Raw genomic sequence first — 13,493 nt, forward strand, 5'->3', positions numbered from 1 at the left:
TTGGAGTAATTATTGATTGTAAAATGACATGGAAACCGCATATTTTAAACGTTCAAAAGAAAGTATCAAAAACGATTGCAATTTTGTATAAGTTGCAATATATTTTGAACAAAAATGCATTACATTTACTTTATAGTTCACTTGTCACACCATACCTAACGTATGGTATCGAATTATGGGGAAATACATATAAAACTAGAACCAATACAATTTTCCTATTACAAAAGAAGGTTATCAGATTAATTAATTATGCATCTTACAATTCATCAAGTAATTCACTGTTTCTTCAATCAAAAATTGTGAAGTTTTATGACTTAGTCGATCTGTACACGGCAAAGTTTATTTACCAAGTTAAACATGATAAAATTCCTAAATGCTTGCAAATATTGTTTACCCAGCGAGAAAGTAATTATAATCTCAGAGGACTATGTATATTTAATCAACCACAAGTACACTCTACATTAAGAGAACACTGTTTATCAAATAAAGGAGTTAAATTATGGAATAGTTGCTGTAATGAGTTAAAACAAGCCACATCTCTTTTTCAGTTTAAAAATATTTACAAGAGAATAATAATGGAAAAATATTCAACAAAATGAAAATTAATTAAATAGGCTTGTTTCTGGTGTGGACAATGGTCCACTAATGTGTTAATTTTATGAACAGATGTTGTCATTAATGTGCTGCATTTATGATTCTAAAGTTAAGGGCAGGCACAATAAGCTTTAGCTTCTGCCTGCACCTGGTCATCTATTGTATTTTACGTTTCGAATGATTTGTTTGAATGATCTGTAAATGACCAAACCAAAATAAATGAAAAATGAAAAATATATTTCCTGCAGTTGCGTACTTACAATATCCCAAAAGTTTCCAAAGATTTTTAATTGCAGAGAAATTCCAATTTTAAATAATGGCTCGTCCCTGGTCATTGTCGCCTGTTAACGACGTAATATCCGCATTATCCCTGGTTTCCGCTCGTACTGCCAAGTAACCATGGCGACAGACGTGGACGACTGTGTAAAGTCTAGTGGCACGCTCATGCTGTTGTTTCGTTCAAAAAGTACCATGGCAAGCAGACTTTGGGACAAAAGGTGAACTAAAACGAGGATCAATATCAGCGTGGCGTTTTCGAGATCCCGAGAGCTCCACGTCTGCGACTAAAGCCTGGTTCACACGGCAGGATAATTAGGCCGATTTTAGCCCCGATTCACCCCTTGCGACAATCTTAAGGATGCTCCGATTATCGTAAAATAATCTGATCAGATATTCCTGCCGTGTGTGGTGTGTTAAGACTGCTCTCGTCTGCTCGGAAGGACGTCGGGACCGCTCCGATCTCAAATCGGGGATTTTTTTGGCCCGATTTCTCTGTGTGGTGTCCCCCGGGAACAAATGAGCACGCAGCCTGTGGACTGTGGCGTGTAGCCAATCAAAGCGAGGTGACGAGGCGGCGAGGAAGCACCGGGAAACAAAATCAAAACAGCCGGCGGCATTAACTCTGAAGTCACGTTTGATCTCGAGGGATTTTGCGAGATTTCCCATCTGACCTGGGAATGCTCGGGAGTCAAATCGGTTCGTGTGTGATGTGTTGATTTTGCCATGTGGCTGCGCACCACACACTGTACGACTAAAACTGTTAGACCCGTGATTTTTTAATCGCCATGTGTGGGGTCTCTCAGGTTTGGAAAATCGGCCGACAATTTTAAAATCGTCCCGTGTGAACCAGGCTTAACTTCGACTAGACAGAGACGCCGCTCTTGCATGTACTATATTAGACAGGTGAGCAAATGTACATAAAACAAATCAAATGTTATATAGCTCAACATGATGAAATGTTAGAATATGATCAGTATGTTATTCTAATGTTGATCTAGCTTACCGCTAGTCTCATACAGCCAACAAACTAACACATAGAATAACATTATAACTTTCAACACACTCAAATGCTGTTTAGTATGATAGTGTAGACCAAGTGAAACAGCGCTGCGTTACCTCACAAGTTTAATTCGTCAAATTCGCGGGACTCGCGTGTGGCGCTGATATCTGTCTCTCATTAGCAATCGCACCATGCTTCATACCACAGTCATGTTAAAAACATCAATGTATTCACTCATCCATAAACATTATTAGATCCATCGGCATGATGACAAGTTCCATAATTCCGCTTATGCGTCATCAACCTACGCCTTTGTTATTGTAAGAGGTTAGCGACCCCTAGCGGCTAAAAAAATACATATTGTAGCTTTAACTATTTGATCATCATGACCCATGCTTAACAGCTTGCTTAACCATGCTTAACTTCACATTAACTAGCAAAAAAAACATGTGTAATCTGCAAATCCGTTTCATATAGATTCCAGATTTTCAGGACACACACAAAAACACAGACAGACATCCAACAAAATGACACTGTCAAATTCGGGTCCATTTAGCAGGCTGGCACACAGACCCCCCACATTCACTTATGAACTGGCACACAGATGCTCAGGCCCAAACTGCTCTTGGCTTGGTGGGTGTAAGCTGGCACAGCTGGACCTCTCCATATCCCACAGAGGCTGCAACTATGAACACATACACCATAAATGACACAGCTTTAGGTCAGCAGTACCCAATAATTGGCAAAGGCAAATTAGAAACCTTTTAACACCTTTCCAATGTAGACTCAAGTATGGCCAATATGGTAAGCATGGCATCATGCAATGATGCAGTGGATAGCAAATGCTGAAGACACTGGAGAGCTTACTCAAAACCGGTTCAGCATTCATAAAATAAAATAAATATTTTAATTTGTAGGAGACTTATGACATCTGCAATTCAAATTGGTTAAAAGTAGTTAAATTCTTAAACACTTTCACACTGTATTTGCAGTAGGCTTGCTGCGGTAGTCGGTGTCGTGGTGTTTTTTTATAGAAATAAAAACCATTTAGCGAACAGTTGGACAACAGACGCTAGTCATACTACAATTATAAACTGAAAGGGCCTGCTCTGCTCCATACAGCACGCCTTGCAGAGTCGCAGCACAGCGCAGCAGGAGTTAAGATTTCACTTAACACGTGAGATGAGTAAGAACACGACTGACAAGATGATAGCGAAGGATTTTGTGCTCAATAGATACTGGTCATCACTGACAAATATCTTATCTTGTAAAATTTGTGGATAGTACGTCACTCCCTATATACAAAGTACGAGAGTGTGATCGTGAATTCGTGAAGCGAAAAGCGAGACACTACAACACTGAATTCGGACACTACATTCATCAGCGTCAGGTTACTGCCATTTACAACTCCTCTACCGTGGCCTCATGGGATAGTAAAGTGTCCATTGAATGCACAGTCCAGAATCTTGAAGTAGTAGGATATCCGGGTACATTTCACCTACCGATTTTTCAAATTATTTTTTAAAGAAAAGAAAAAAAATCATTTTTAATTAATGATTCATTGACTCACTCATAAAGACTTCACTTGTTTAATTACTGTATGAATCAGCCTTTCTGAATGAATCTCTTGAATGAATGATTCAATGACACATTTTTAACAGTCACTTGTCGCCACCTACTGGTGTAACAATGTAATATCTACCATCTTCAATTGAAGAGTCAAGTTACTTTCAAAGAGAGTTTTATTTGTTTCTATCCAAGATATAAACTTTAATCTCAGAACTTCTGTGATCATTTAAATGATTGGAACAAAAATTCTGATACTTTGTGGTTGAAAAGCCATTTCATACCTATACAAGAAAACTGCTCTCTCTGGGTTAGTGTCAACGCAGATTTGAATGTTCCGCTGTGATCGTACTTCTCAAAGGCTTAGACATAACCAAAACATTGTCATTTAGAATTAAGATCGCATCGGTGTTTGAATCAAGATTGCGATCTTTTAACGATTAGACTAATTGTGCAGCTTTAGTTCGTGTGGTTCTTGTCTTACTGCACTGACTTACCAAATCACCTACAGAAACTTACTCAAACGTACTAAAAGAATGAAAAAGGAATCAGAACCAGAATCATTCAATTGCTTTTGATTCCCATTCCTACTCTCTGCTGTTTGCCTGACACCCAAAAATCCATGGCGAATAAGGAAACCAAGACGGACAACAGGGTGGGGGCTTTGTCTACATGAATCAATGTTACTTCATAGTCCCACTGCACATTAGCATGAATGATATGCAAACAACCGCATGAATTTCACACAGCGTCTGTGCAGAAGGTAGGAGCATCCTCGATCTTAATACCTAATTCCTAAATTAAGCTTGGCAAAATAGTATGCACACCAAGATTAGCAAAGCAGTATGGTTTCGCGCAAAGATTAAAAGAGCCTTTTTCCTTAAAGCTGCTCTGGATGACAGCTGTGAGGGTGGACAGATGGTGCGCTGGCCTGTAGGGGAGAAGCCAGCGAGACTGTGTCAGGACAGGGTTACTTGGTCATCAGTGAGAAACCATGAGACCAAAAAGCTTATAGCTGCAGCACAGCACCCAGCGGCCATGATTAGCATTTAATGACGCTTGCATACTGAGAACACTACTCTCGGAGACAAATATGGTTACATACAAAAGAGTCCTAAAAAGTCTTGAGACTGCTTATACAAATACGGTTACAACTACCGTTTGGTAAGAAATAAAAACATTTTGTTTTAAGTCAAAGAAAGTTTGAATAAATCTAGGACTATTTTGATTCATTTTGCTAAGAAAAATCCAGATAAATATGGCCAAAAAAAACAAATAGCCTACTTACTGCTAATATATGATGAGTATTGTTATTCAAAAAGTGCAAAAGGATGAGGGTTAAGTATGTCTAGATAGGACGTTTAAAAACTATATACTTTTATATCAGTATAAACCAGTAATACTGATATAAAAGGTTCTCAGTTAAAATTCTTGATATTTGAACATGTGTGCACCTTACCACTGTATAAATGTGGTTAGCAGGAGTCTGAAGCTCTTGCTCTCTTCATTCGCTTGAGGCTACAATTTGGCTAACAGAGTTGGTGAACTGCAGGTCGATTTAATGCTGCTAGATTTTCTCTGAAAACAGACAATGATTACACTATTACACAACACTCCACTTCTAATCTGCAAATTTAAACTACAAATTAAATTTCAGGGCATTTTCTGAACTGTTTAATAGATATACTCCCCAACACCTTACCAGCAAACCAACTACAATAAGGTAAAGAAGGAAAAGACTAAAGAAAATTCCTTACAAAAATGTACTACAGCAGGACCATAATAATCAGATATTACTTTAATTTACACTATAGTGGTGACTGATTACCATATTCATGCACATTGTCATTTGCATCCCTGCTGAAAAAAACAGCTAAAATCCAACTAAGCTGGTTGGCTGGTCTCCCAGACTTGTCAGCTGGTTTCGCAGGCTGGTTTTAGAAAGGTTCTGACCACTTTTTTAAGCTGATCTTAAACCAGCCAAGACAAGCTAAACAGCGTTAGGTTTTTTTGTTGTTTTTTTCTGCAGCAGGGCCAGGGACGGTACTTTAAAGAATGAGGCAAAATGAATAAATTAATTAAAAAAAACAGCAAAAGTGCAATGGTAATACTATACATTTTGGTAGCACCATGAGGCAAATAAACAATGCAAGCCAAGTACAGGCTTCTGCTTTAAAGGGGCTCTAGGTAACTTTTTAACCTTAACTGAACAGCTTCGGAGTCAGTGGAATGGTTATATTACTTATTTCGGGTTGAATGGTGGTGGTTTCGCACCCACCTGGTGCCCGAGAGCGGAAAAAACTCACTTGCAACTTTGGGACGCGGGTCGTGTTCCAGGAAGTATCGCGTGATATCAGGTCTCGCGATGTAACGAATTGCTTGACGGCACTGCACACGTAATTACACGCCCCCATTCAAGCACCAGCTAGCTAAGCAAAGGGCAACGATAGATTTAGTTATGGCTGAGCCTGTAAAAAGAAGCAGAAAGCTAGGAAATCTTTGTCGGAGGACCAACGAAAGAGGAAACGGGAGACTGACCGAGCAATAAGTCAGACTCGAGTAAAGTTAAATATCGGACCGGCTTTTTCAGAATGGTGAGAACTGAGAGAAACAGAAGCCTGCAAAACGGATGCTGACCTGGCCTTATTGCTGTTGCACTTGTAAGTATCTTTGGAATAAACTGTGTTTAATATTTAAATTTCAAGTAATTGCGACCTCAGGATGTTTGCTATTGTCCATAAAGTTTTTTTATTATGATCGCTGTCTGTTACGGGCTTACTAGTAACGTTACGCTAGATACTATAACTTTGATGTTAGGCATTGTCATTAGCAAACACGTTTGATTTCTGTAGTTGTGTGGCCGTTCCTCTGTCGGTTTTATTTGTGTAACTTACACTTTTATTTTATGTCACTAAGTCAACGCGTCTGATAATAGGCAATAAACATGTTGCACATATCATGATCGAGCTAGAAAAAACGTTCGGATGTTTTCTTAGACAAGCAAAGGTAAACCATCATTCTACCAGATGAACTTATAGACCTTGCTAATATAACTTTAGACAAATATTAGCCTCCGATATATATATATTTTATGCTCATGCCCACTCTCCCAAAAACAAACAAACACGAAAGCAGTAGTTCGCCTCGTTCATATCGTTCGTTCCCGGTAAAAATACTAGTATGCATGACAACACAATAAAATAAAATAAAAATCGCCATCAGTTGGAAAGAAAATATTGCTTTACTTGCCTCGGTAGACATAACTGGCTTTGAAATAGCCAGTTCCTCTGCTCAGCTGGGTTGACAGCTGATCAGCTGGGTTGCTCGTGGCGAGGGGGGTGGGGTGACAACAGTTCGTTTTTACGACAGAGTGTATGAAAGCATTTACTACCAGACACTAGGGGGAGCTTCGTAGAGAAAAAACACTCAAGAGTTGCCTGGTGCCCCTTTAACATAAACTGAATTAGATTACAATGAGTTCAATCTACACCAGTCTACAAGGGAGTATGGCTGTCACTTTACGTTCGAAAATCGATTGCACAATCGATTGGACCAACCAACACAAGTTTCGAAAACGAAAATAGGGAATCGATTTTAACGGCCTTCTCTCAGAGCGCGTCCAGCTCGTCACGATACGCCCACAGCGAACGCGCGTCACACAGCAACTGCAGGCTCTGACACACACACACATAACAGCAAATTATACTTCTGCATAATGTTTCTCTTTTTACTACAAAAATGTGAATTCTGCCGGTATTCAGACAGTCACATGCATACAGATTCGGGCTATGGTCTACAATCGCCTAAATTTGTTTGACATTTCTAATCGTAAACACAGCCATGTTGAAGACTGCAGTAATGTTTTTCATTGATGTTATGACAGTCCACTCTGCTTATTGTTTTCCGAGAATGTTGCACTCCAGTTTGTCATTGTGCACGAAACTTCATGCCAATAAATCATCAGAAATATTGCAGACTTGTGCGTCTCAAGCACCCTCTTTACGTTCGTCCTAATGCCTGTTAGTTGTCTGTGGATTTGCCCATATTTGGCGTTTAAAATGGAAACGTCTTTAGACATGGAAAATCGATTTTATAATCGATTCAATGAACAATTATGTCTCAAAAATCGAACAGGATTTTTTCACAAAAGTGACAGCCCTACAAGGGAGTAATGCATCTTAGACCCACTTCAGTCTCTGGTGATCCGATCGATTACAAGTGGTCAGACCTACACAGTGTCCAAAATGCTTTGTGATCCAAACCATAGTGTACACTAATGCACCCTGAATGATGCAGCCAAGAAAAGAGCACAGGAGAGCCCACTCATCTGTCAATCAACCATTACACTAAAACAATGGTTTTAAAATGTTCCATTTACATGTAGCTTAAAAAGGAAATAACCCTCCAATTGGAAAACTATGAAAAAGACCATACATGTATGCACAAGATTTCACTGAAACTCTCCAGTTTGCCTTATATCTCTATACATCATGTGAAGCACACACATCTGAAGTTTAGCTTATATAGAAATCCAGTGTATAAAGAAGTTGAACAACAAGAACTGTGCAACTGTCAAGTATCAAAAACCAATGACCCCATTTGTTAGAAAATTCGATCACACATGGTCACAGAAGACACATTTGAGACATATGCCACTACCAGGGTCTTCATTTAATCAGGAATGGCAACTTACATTGTGTCCTAACCAGATGCGATACGATAAGATTCCAGCGACAAGCAATTTGTCTGTCCACACCAGACGTGACAAAATCAATCAAAAACCACAGCCAATCAGAACAAATAAAGCACATAAACATTACCTGAGATTATCATTGCCATACTTTGTATCATTTCAGCAACGACATTGCAGAAAAATAGACATTTTGACATGCATATTTATTAGCAAAGTGTAAAGGATTTACATTGGACATAATTTGATAGTTGGACATTTATAGACATAAGGCAGTATGGACCATAAAACTGGCATGAAATTAAAATTCAACCTAATTTCTAAACATTATTAAATTGTTTGTGTAATAAGTTTCAGCCATACTTTTTTTTTTTTTTTTTTGAGTTCGTAATTTAATGAAAATGTCATAACTCAATCTTCCATTGAAATGACAGACTTCTCTTTGGTGACGTATGCCGGACTTCTCCAATCATTTGGTTGGCTTAAACCCCACCCCTTTTTTAAACCAACTGCAAGCTAGCATTCAAATCTGCCTCCATCCAATCAACACCTGATAGAACCAAGTCCCCACCTCACTAAACGGTTTCATTTGGATGTAGCCTAATTCACAATCACAATACAATGTTGCCGAGTGATGTTGCTTGGGCACTTTTCCATTAAGAACAGGGCTGGGTATCGATTCAGATTCCAATTTGATTCGATTTTGATTCGCAAGCTCTCAATTCGATTCGATTTTCAAGTCTAAATTCGATTTTGATTCCCTATTCGATTCTTGCTTCGACTCAATGAATATAGATTTAATACAAATCCTATATTTCATAAAACAGAACAGAGAACATAAGTTTACAAGCGGTTAATTAAGAAAAAGAAATTAAGAGCCACAAACCTGTATATTAAACTTTTTAATTTTAGGTACACTTGGGTACATTAAAACAAAAGCCAACTCTATATTTTAAATGCATACAATGAATAGACAGGATTTCCGCATGCCTTGATTAAACAGGATCAGGTTATTTTATGTTTAAGTTAAAACAAACATAAAATCTCACAGCATTAGCTGTAACATGGAGGCTGAAAGCCTATTAACAGTCTAGAAAAACTAATACTGGCTTTTGGGTGATCGATAAATAAATAAATATCGGGGGAAAAATGAATCGACCACATTTTAAAAAAATTTGCCCAGCCCTAATTGAGAATGGCCAACAAATTTCTATCTGGATACTTTAGATCGGCCGTGGGCCCTGGGTCTTAACCTGGTTGCCCATTGATTGCAACATTGCTCAAAAAGTTGCCCTGTGTATCATCACCATAAGGGACAAATTCAAATGAGTACATAATGCTTGATATTCTCAAAGGTAAATAAATAGGCCTACCTCTCTGTGAAAAGCAAAAACATAGTCTGAACATTTACACATGCAAATCCTATTTTTCCAGGAGAAACCAGCACTTTTTTTGACAAGCAACCTGCTTGTTTGCTTCCAATTTATGCAAAACAAGCATTTGGGTTTTTGGTCAAAACTACTCCTATGAACTCAATGTTATATCGCATTCAACTAAAGGTTAAACTGCGACCATTATAAACTTTCCCAAAAAAAACATGGGTTTAGAAGTTTGTCAGTGATAAATTACACTCACAATTCAGTGAGGTAACCCAGGCAACAAGACAACCAATAAAGAAAAGTATGACCCGCTCCGGTTAAAGGGCAGGATTTCCGCTGTGGCCAGTGGGGTTTATAAAATCCTCCTGCACATTTATCAAAATCACCTTTAATTATGAATTGCAAAGGAAATGCAAACCACAAACTAACATACACAGACCTGAAAGAGGGGATAGTACTAAATCAAAGAGCAAGCAAGCAAACGGGCAAGACATCGAAAATAATTCACACAAACCCCATTCGCAGACAAACAAGCACTATAAACTTTTCTCACCATACAGATCTTAGACATACAGAGAGACCATCCAGCTCAAAACAAATGAGAGACCATTACATCTGCCCAAAGACTGTAGCAATGATTACAGGTTGCATTCTGTGTAGGTATCCACAGAGAAAATTCCCAGAGTCCCAACTCACTTGCACACAAACTTTAATACAGTTCCTTACCTTCAAAAGAACACAAACAACACTAGGTTTAACACTGCAAGACAACAGCAATGATTTATACAATGGTCTGTCTGAATACATGATTCTGATTGGCTGGAAGATGTGCAATAAAACCATTTAACTCGCAGGTAAGTTCCAAGTCAGTTTAATCACTGTTCTATATTAATGCGCTGTTTTCATTTCACACACACACAGACAGACGTCACTCGCACACAGAGAGCGGAGATCGCAACTTTTAGTAATAAAATAGCTTTGCAACATATTTCTCAGCAACAAGGGGGTTACATTGATATTTTGAAGTAATTAAACTCACAGTTTCATTGTTAATAGAGAGAGACACTGAACAGACGCATGTACAAATCTCTCTCTCGATCAATATGACTAATTCAAATAAATTATATAATTAATTAATTCAAAGCATTGTAATCTTATGCACTACTTTATCTCTGTCTGATTCAAAGTGGGCAGAATGCTAGATCTAACAAGCCGTAACTGACAACAAAAATTATTGACGAAATATAATCGATTTACTTCGCATTTTCCATTCAATTAATAACAGAAAAGTAAACACTATAATAGTTTAACGTATAGCGTTTCATTTCTTTAATAATTGATTAGACAGAACTTTTAAAACAAACTAACTGATAAACAGAGACCGTAAACGAATGAAGAAAGTGCAATCTCTTTCTTTGCATTTAACTGAATATTTTTTGTTTCAATGAACGCAATTTTAAAGCAAGGTTACTTTAATTCAAACCAACAATACCTTTTTTACAGAGTGCGCTGTCACAATTAATATCCAGCTTCCAACACTACACTGCTAAATGTCGGCCGAAAAAATATGCTTTGGCAGATTTCGTGGTTTGAAAACCAACATGAGAATAATTAGTTTATTAGTGCGTCGCCAACACAATTCAAAGTTGTAAATGCCTACAGTTATCTTTGATCAAAAGACAGTAGGTTGCTAGCATCAGTCACCTCTGGGCATACCACAACTACAGCCAAGCCTGTGATACAGTATACTAAGAACATCTGCCAAATATGAGAATGGAACAGATATTGAAAAAGCAAGACACTAAAATTGCATCAGAAGAAACAATCAAATCATAGTTTCCCATTAACTCTCTCACAAACTCACTTTCACTTGTAGCAGGTAAATTCCACTGTAACATCTAGCCTATACTGTGAAAATAATCATCAAAATAATCATCGTCAAAAGCAAATGTCTTATTAGACGTCGATTACATGAACATGAGTGATGCTTGCCTATGCAAAACTTGAAGCCACAATGGTCAGGTGTGTATTTTTTTTAGCATGTTGCAACGTGGTTCCTTCCTACACCAGTGTCCAGTCTCTATAATATTCTGGTTCCTAAATATGGTTTGAGTCGTTTATTCAATGTGGACAAGATTTTTACCCATTTGATCCAAATTGTCATTATTTACTCACTCCTGTATTCAATTTTTTCTTCCATGCAATTGCAATTTATGGGGACTAGAGTTTTTAAGCTTAAGAATGCAAATGGACCAAATGTGCAATACATCACAAATCTCTTGAAGCCATTAAATAACAACATTATTCTTTGAGTGAATATTTGGCATGAATTGAATGAGCTGGTTCACAAAATCAGGTTTAGCAATTCATTCACAAAATACTCTACTCCAGTTCTCAAATTGAACTCAATGACATTATCAGTGAATAACGACTTAGCTTTTGGCTTGTTCCACATACAAAAATTCCATAAGAATTTGGAGCATAGCATGACTACTTTTTGTCTCTATTAATTGTAACAACATGGAACAAAACAGCCAGAACAAGCTCAACTTTCTCCAGAAGATAGAAAGTTTGGAATCTTTGGGTGTACCATTCCTTTAAAGCAATAGCAAACCTCTCCTCAAGACACACAATTTAATGTATCAAACTCAAATCTCAAGCATGGGGAAAAGTAATGCATAGTCTACTTTAGCAAACTCAACTATTAATATATATTCAATCAACCAATCCCATTCAAATCAATCTACTGGGCTCTCTTACTCGAATAGATTTCCAGGGTCTCCCATTTTATAATAGGAGGAGCACAACTGATTTTAAGTACAATAATATTGTGATTCATTCTTAGCAGAATCTGAAAGGTCTTAAATATTTAAGCCTAGCCTACATTTCAGATCTGTGTAAAACAAGATGGTATGTGCATTGCACAACAGTTATCTTACCTTGAACGCCCCTCAGGTTTCAGAGTCTCCTGTTCTCCCTCATCTGAAGAGCGTGCAAATAATTTCCACTGTAAATAGTGTTTGAATTTGTGTCCGGCTCTTCTCCCGTAGATTAAACCAGTGAGCTCAGGAGATCACAGACACTATCCGAACACCTGTGGAGAAAAAAAAGAAACCAGAGTCAGACCACAAACCTACACATAACCACAGAAGATCTGAGGACAGTGGTAGATGTCTGTTGGAGGAAGTAAGAGGTTGTTGTGCGATTTACTTATTTGAACATTTATTCTTAGGTGTCAGGTAGAACTGGTTGCACTGAGATTATGTATAGCTCATAAAAGCGAGGATGAGATTTCATGGAAAGTGCAGGAATGAAGGCAAAACCGGGAAGCTATTTTTGTAAGCGAGATTCCAAATAATGCCAATGCCGTTCTGCATTACTCGGCAGCAAGAAACCGAGATTCAATGAAGAAAAACCAAGCTGTTCTCAAATATCACAGTATGCAATATTTCAGAAACCCCTAAATAAGTTTAGAGTTGGGCTTCACTTGCTGCACAGTGACCTGGGACAAATACCGGGCATTATTGCTGAATGCTGTGATGAGGCGAAGCCAAAACGAATAGAACATTTGCCAGAATAAACCCAAGAAACACAAGAACTTCCCCCCTTTTCCAATCGTTCTAACGAACTTCACCACATGCTAATTCTTGACAAAACCGAACCTACAGCAGCAATTACATGACTCACTTTGTGGATAGGTACAACAAGGATTCCATTCTCTAAACGCACACACACACACACACACACACTGACTAGTTCAAGAAACAGGGGAAGATTTCTCTGAGGTTTACTATGGGTTAGTCTACACAACTGGCAAAGTCAAGGTTCAGATCAGAGGAAAACAAGCATTGCATTAGCACACTGTAATAGTTATTTTGCGTGAGTTTATTTCAAGTAAAAAAAAAAAAAACAATCTGTGTGCTTTTACTCTTGACTACAAAAACAAAACTTACACTTAATTCCTTATCAATATCCAAATTGTGGT

General features: G+C 38.0%; 1 protein-coding gene across 4 annotated transcripts in view; it reads right to left on the reverse strand.

Moving 5' to 3' along the window:
- bcl9 (BCL9 transcription coactivator) overlaps positions 1-13,493 on the reverse strand; it is a 108,125-nt gene that overhangs the window by 36,451 nt on the left and 58,181 nt on the right. For all 4 annotated transcript variants that reach the window (XM_079864628.1, XM_079864627.1, XM_079864626.1 and 1 more), the window contains one exon: positions 12,448-12,602. The gene's annotated coding sequence lies outside the window, so the exon portion shown is untranslated. The remainder of the gene's footprint in view (positions 1-12,447; positions 12,603-13,493) is intronic.

The sequence above is a fragment of the Squalius cephalus genome (genome assembly GCF_949319135.1).
Source record: "Squalius cephalus genome assembly, chromosome: 2".
Taxonomy (NCBI): domain Eukaryota; kingdom Metazoa; phylum Chordata; class Actinopteri; order Cypriniformes; family Leuciscidae; genus Squalius; species Squalius cephalus.